The sequence below is a fragment of the Thalia democratica genome, chromosome 7 (genome assembly GCF_965202585.1).
Source record: "Thalia democratica chromosome 7, ktThaDemo2.hap1.1, whole genome shotgun sequence".
Classification (NCBI taxonomy): domain Eukaryota; kingdom Metazoa; phylum Chordata; class Thaliacea; order Salpida; family Salpidae; genus Thalia; species Thalia democratica.
Genome location: NC_139171.1, coordinates 47,159,425 through 47,165,424, shown reverse-complemented (window position 1 = coordinate 47,165,424; position 6,000 = coordinate 47,159,425). Strand labels below are relative to the sequence as shown.

General features: G+C 29.4%; 1 non-coding gene across 1 annotated transcript; it reads right to left on the bottom strand.

Moving 5' to 3' along the window:
• Nucleotides 1-294: 294 nt before the first annotated feature.
• Nucleotides 295-491, bottom strand: LOC145841794 (small nucleolar RNA U3). Its single transcript, XR_014370170.1, has one exon. It is a non-coding gene; the product is annotated as a small nucleolar RNA U3 (small nucleolar RNA).
• Nucleotides 492-6,000: the final 5,509 nt, after the last annotated feature.

Here is a 6,000-nt window from a genome sequence, read left to right as displayed (position 1 = left end):
TTCTTTTGCATTAAAAAATATTATAGTTTAAAGCAATTGATTTTTTGCATTATTAAGTTTTCTCTGGAAAAGCAAAGATTTCCTTACTTCAAATTAAAGCATAAATTACTTTATAAAAATTTTATCAAACATAATACAAAAAAAGGTATTTGTAGCTAATATAAAATAATCTAAATATTCGTATTATTTAATAAAATTTTAATTTATACTTAATTTGAAAATAAGCTTATAACAACATATAAAAGTTTTCTTGTGATTTTAAACGATAATATAGCCCTACTAGGCTGATTGTTTATCACTCAGAAAGAACGATTTCCCTCCACTGCTGCCCTAACAACAGTGGAACAGTCATTACGACACTCAGCAAGCTGAAGTCATTTTCCTGCTCAGAAAACCTCTCCACAATTCATCATCGTGAGTGGTTGACCGTCATTGTTAAATAACGTTCGTGAGACACATACTTTAGAAATGATCCCTAAAAGTATGATCTTGAGATTTCATCGCAGATTTTAAATATGTTTTTAAGTGTGTAAGCTACAACTTAGATGTTTACTGTTGTGACATCACAAACGATAGAGCTTTATTGTGACGTCATATCAGAGAGAGAGAGAGAGCACTATTAAATAAAAACTGTAACTTAATAAAATTTAAGCGCTATATCATACAAATTATAAACTAAATGGTATTTTTAAAATTGAGTAGTTTGCCTATACCGTTTTCTTTACTGTTAACTTGTTGTTTTCCAAATAAAGAAATAAACAAAGGTTAATGGCTAAATATCTAGTTTTTATTTGTATGAAATATTTTACAAATCTATTTGTGTTGTAAACGTTATGTTTCAAAATAAATATCAACATTTTGGTAGTCTTACAATTCCTACCCACGATCAATTTCCACCCGCACAGTTTCCATCCACGTACAACTCCCACCTTTTTTTTGTCTTTACTTATTGATCTTTTTTTTTATTATCACTGTTACCCTTAACCCTTACCCTTGGTCGGTTCTCAGATTTGATCAATTTTGAATTGTGCGGGAGGGAATTATGCGCAGGTGAGAGTTGATCGCGGGTTGGAACTGAGCGGTTCTACAAATTTTATACGTTATCTAGCATTTAAATTTATTGATCAAATTAAAACTTACTTTGAAACATTGAAAAGCATTTGTGTTGTGTTAACATTTTATTTAAGTAAAGTATTTCTAACCTTCCTTTGGTACATCTGTTTATGAAGAATAAATAAATTACCTCCAAAAGTAAACTTGTAATTCAGTTAAAGATGATTAAAGGAAAAATATTTTGAAACCTTTGCATAAATAAAAGTAAAAATTTTCGCAATTTGGCAGAATAATCAAGCAAAATTTATGTTAACAAATATCCAAAAGAATGTTTTATACTTTATAACCATTGTCAAGATTAATACGGAACTGTAAGTTTTAAAATTCAATTACTTTGTAAATATCAGCGTATTTGTGCAAGAAAATACAATGTTACAGGGAAAAAATATTTTTAAATAAAAGCTTGCTTAAAAGTAAATAAACAAATTTCAAATTAAGAAAGTTTATTTAACTTATTTAATATATAACTGAACAAAAACAAGTTAGTAGTGATCTACTAAATCTTAAGACTTCGGTTAGACTTAGCCGGTTTGGGCCTTTTTGGATTCTGTAGATCACTTTAAGCTTTTTGAATAATACTCATTTATTTTTCAAAAGTTAAATGAAATTTTAAACTGTTTAGAAGAAAATTTAAATAAAAATAGAATAGGGCGTAACACGTACAAGGTTATAAAAAAGCAAGCAGCCTAAAGTTTAAAACGAGTGCAAGTTATTATAATGTCAATTAACTTATCATTCAATTTGCGGTTACTTGTAAGTTTAACTTCGGTTTTTCTTTTTCGACTAACATTAATTCTAAATTCTAAACTCACTTCGAACACACCTCTAGAAATTTCAAGTTATTCTCTATGTTTGAATTTTAACACGGTATAGCACTAAAAAACAGCAACTCTTCAAAACATTTGTCCGGATTTCTTTTCTATGTAGGAGATGCTCTTGCCTACAGAGCAGGTATACTTGTTTATGACACTTGAGTTTAACATTTCTGAATACTAGTATTCAAACACATTTTTAGTAATAATGTTGGTATTTTTTACTTTGTATTTTTCAAAAACAATCATTATTCTTTTTAAGAGTCAGACGAGTAATTTTCTAAGTAGATTGTTGTAAAATACGAACATTGATGGATTTCAAAGTTTTCACCAGTATTAGTTTTTTGTTATTGTTTGAAATTTAAATAATGGTTTTATGGGTTTCATGAAAATTCTTTAATCCATTTAACATATTATTTTTTTAAATGAGTTTATGACTTTTTATACCTAAGTTATTATTTTATAGCTTATAAAACTCTAAAGTGTCAAAGTCTTTACCAGTTTTTATTTTTAGTTAAAGAAAATCTTTTTGGTTGTTCTATCTTACAGTTTAAAAATTATAAAAAAAATAATAATGATTTTATAGAATGATGCACATGCGATACGAAAACAAACTTCTCAGCTTCATATAAATAAGAAAGAAAAAATGTATAAAATTAAACAGTATATATTTTATAAAGTTTCAAAGTTTATAAATTACAGCTTTTTTATAGTTTTTGAACAGATATTTTATTAGAAATCAAACTTAAAGAAAGTTCAGGAACACTGAATAAAAAAAAGTTTACTGCAGTTTAACAAAAGTCACCTTATTATTTAGTATTAGATCATTGTTACTATTAATTAAGGGCAATACTTTTTTTTTATAACTGCGGACCTAGTTCAATTTATTCTATGGAAAATATTTCACGTCCGCGACTTATAAAAGCCCTTTTAAAGATAGAGTTTTGAACACAGTATAAAAGTAGGATAGATTATTTTTGTTACACTCTCAAATAAAATTAAGTGATTAGTTAAGGCGTTTAATCTCAACGGTTTGCATAACTGCTCTTAATTTTTCATCATATATTTAGTTTATCACTACAGTAGTTTATCTTTGCTCGTGAACCTACTTCGGTTCAAATAACATTTTTGGCTATTTCTTGCAAGAATATAAAAAGTAAATTTCCTTATAGGTAACTCATTTCATTTATTTTAGTAAGGTATTTCTCAGGTCACCTCAGTTCAGTAAAATCTTTTCTGGATAGCTCAGGCCTAAACATTAATTTAATTTTTTTCTAACCATGTCTTTTAAGGTTATCTTGTTAATTTACGACATACATTTTATGGTTAAATTTATGGTGTTTTTTAGTAAAGATGTCTAGTTTACAAAAACCATTTAATTATTTAAAGTATGTTTTGTTTGGTTGATAGGACTTTCAGCATCCATTTAAATGTTATTGACTATTTATTTAATTGTGAATGACGTGTGACCAGGATTGGAGGGTATTGTATATTTATATTTTAGTTTTATTTTATTTTATCATGATATTGTGTCTTCTTTGGAGAGGATGTTTGTTGAAATAAAAAATCTTACTTTTAAAAAGCCTGATTTTATTTGAAACTTGTTATTTAAAGGTCGTTATTATACAAAAAAGAAAAAGTTCATCCTAAACAATTTATAAACAGTTAATATTAAAGCAGATACCCGCATACTTTTAGCTATATACTTTACTACAGTTTAAGCAATGATTTCAAAACATAACTAGTTCTTTCTCAAAAAGAGTTTTATCAAGTAAAAGTAAAAAAAAAACTATGGTAAGTGTAACTAACTGGTAAGACAGGAAAACAGGGATATTATCACTCATGAGTAAAATGTATTATTCAAATATACTAACTGTTAATCCACCAACACAATGTAGATTAAGGTTTGTACATTTTTTTCGTTTTATAAGGCTTGTTTGAGACTGTTTAGAGACTCTAGTAGCTGTTAAATCAATTAGTTGTCCTAAATACTTTAGATTTAGTACAAATATAAACTAAACTAAAGCATTATAGTTGCTCTAGGTCATCAAGTTGTCTCATATCTTGTTTTTACTTTAAGAAATTTGAAACAAGTGGTACAAGCTGTTACTTTTTAAAATTTTTTTTGTACTTTAATTGAGTGGTTCTGAAAAGGACCTTGGGTAAAAGAACAACTTATTTATTGCAGCTCTTCTTGGTACTTGCCTTCTTTGGCTGCCGGCTTCTTCATTGTTACTTTCTTCTTCTTGCTTGCAGCTTTTTTAGACGCTGCCTTCTTAGGAGCACACTTTTTAGCAGGTCGCTTTTTGGCTGCTGGTTTTTTTGCTGCTTTCTTGGGAGCACACTTCTTCACTCGTTTTTTAGCTGCGGTCTTCTTTACTGCTGGCTTTTTAGCTACTTTTTTTGTCCTCTTCTTGGGACCAGCAGCTGGCATTGGAGCAAGCTTGAACGAGCCAGAAGCGCCTTTTCCAGTAGTCTGGAGAAAAGCACCCTTGGTCACGCCGCTGGTAAGTGCTCTCTTCAAGTGAGAATTAGAAGCTGAGAGCTCAAGCTTGTAGGTTTCCGCGATAAACTTTTGTATCTTCTGGCGGGATGTACCTTTTCGTTCTTTCATTGCTCCCAGGGCAGAGCTGATCATTTCCCTGTAACTCGGGTGTTCTGCCTTCTTGGCGCTTGGTCTTTTGGAAGACCTGGCCTTAACTGCGGCCGGTGCCGCTGCTGATGGTGCTGCTACTGCTGTTGTAGACATTTTGTATGTTGATTAAAGAAAGCAAAACAATACTTTCAGCAGTTACTGACTGTGACGAATTGACTGTTGAGCAGTTTTGCTTTCTCAGGTACCTTTTACTGATTAATACAAGCATTAGCGTGTGAGTTTAAAGCCTGTATGCTAATAAAAGCAAAGTTGCTTTACTACTAATGTTAAAAATGTTCCAGTGATAAAGAAACAAGACTTAGCCCGATCCAGAAGTGAATTTTTTTTTAAAGGTTAGCTTTAAAGGTCCAGAAAAACAGTCTAAATGCTACAGCACATCTCTCCATTTAGTGAGATAAACCACATATAAAACTAATTATACTACTACACACCCGGCTTAGTTTTCTTAAGCTGCAAGCTTAAAGTAGTGAAGTTTTAGACAAGGACAAGTGTTTTTTTCATCTCAAGCTTAAGCAAAGTTTTATTATTTTATTTCCAGCCAGCTTTGTTAATCGTAAAACCCATGAAGTATGTTTAACTTGATTACATTTTAAACTGTGCTGATTTGTAAAAAAAAAATCCGAAAAATGCACAAGTATTCGTTTTGTGTGATTTTATTAGTTATCATTTACCTTAAATTTACTCATAATAAAAAGGGTAGTACTAAAAAATTAAATTAAACCATCTAATTCAATTTAACTACTTAAGTTTTAAGTTTGTTCTCGCACATACTAGTCACTTACCTTCTCAAAAACGCGCTGAACATATAAAGACTTGTTCAAAAGTTACAAAGAAAAGTTTAAAAGCAAGTAGGTTTATTTTAAAAAGTGCCAATAAGTATATGTAAAAAAAAAGTAGTTTCACAATTGAAAGTATTTGAAATAACTTTTCCAAAGTGTTGTACAGTTTTTTTAGATTTCAACAACGTTTTATCTGTTACTCGAAACTGAACTAAGACTTTTCTTTGCAGATTTTACAAATAGATTTGATCGTAACTTTCCAAAGCAAGATAAAACTATTTACATTTAAATAAACATCAGTACTGTTCAAAGAATTTTTGCAAGACCAAAATATCAATACGAAGTTATTAAAAAGTTTCTTATCAATGCTTATTACGAGAAGAAAAGTCTTACGTAAAAAAAGATGTTAGGCTTATTTTTTAAGCAGTATTAAAAAAGAAGCGTTCCTAAACAAAAAAACTTAAAAAATCAAACAGTATTCAAGCGATAATCTTTCAAAACTCATTTGAAAACCTTAATGTTTAGATAAACTTTCGTGTACAATCAGTACTTAAAAGGTTGCATTGTGTTTAACAAAATGTATGTTTTTGAGTGTAATACAGTTAAAGTTTATTATTCCAAAGTTTGTTTCGTCGTTTCA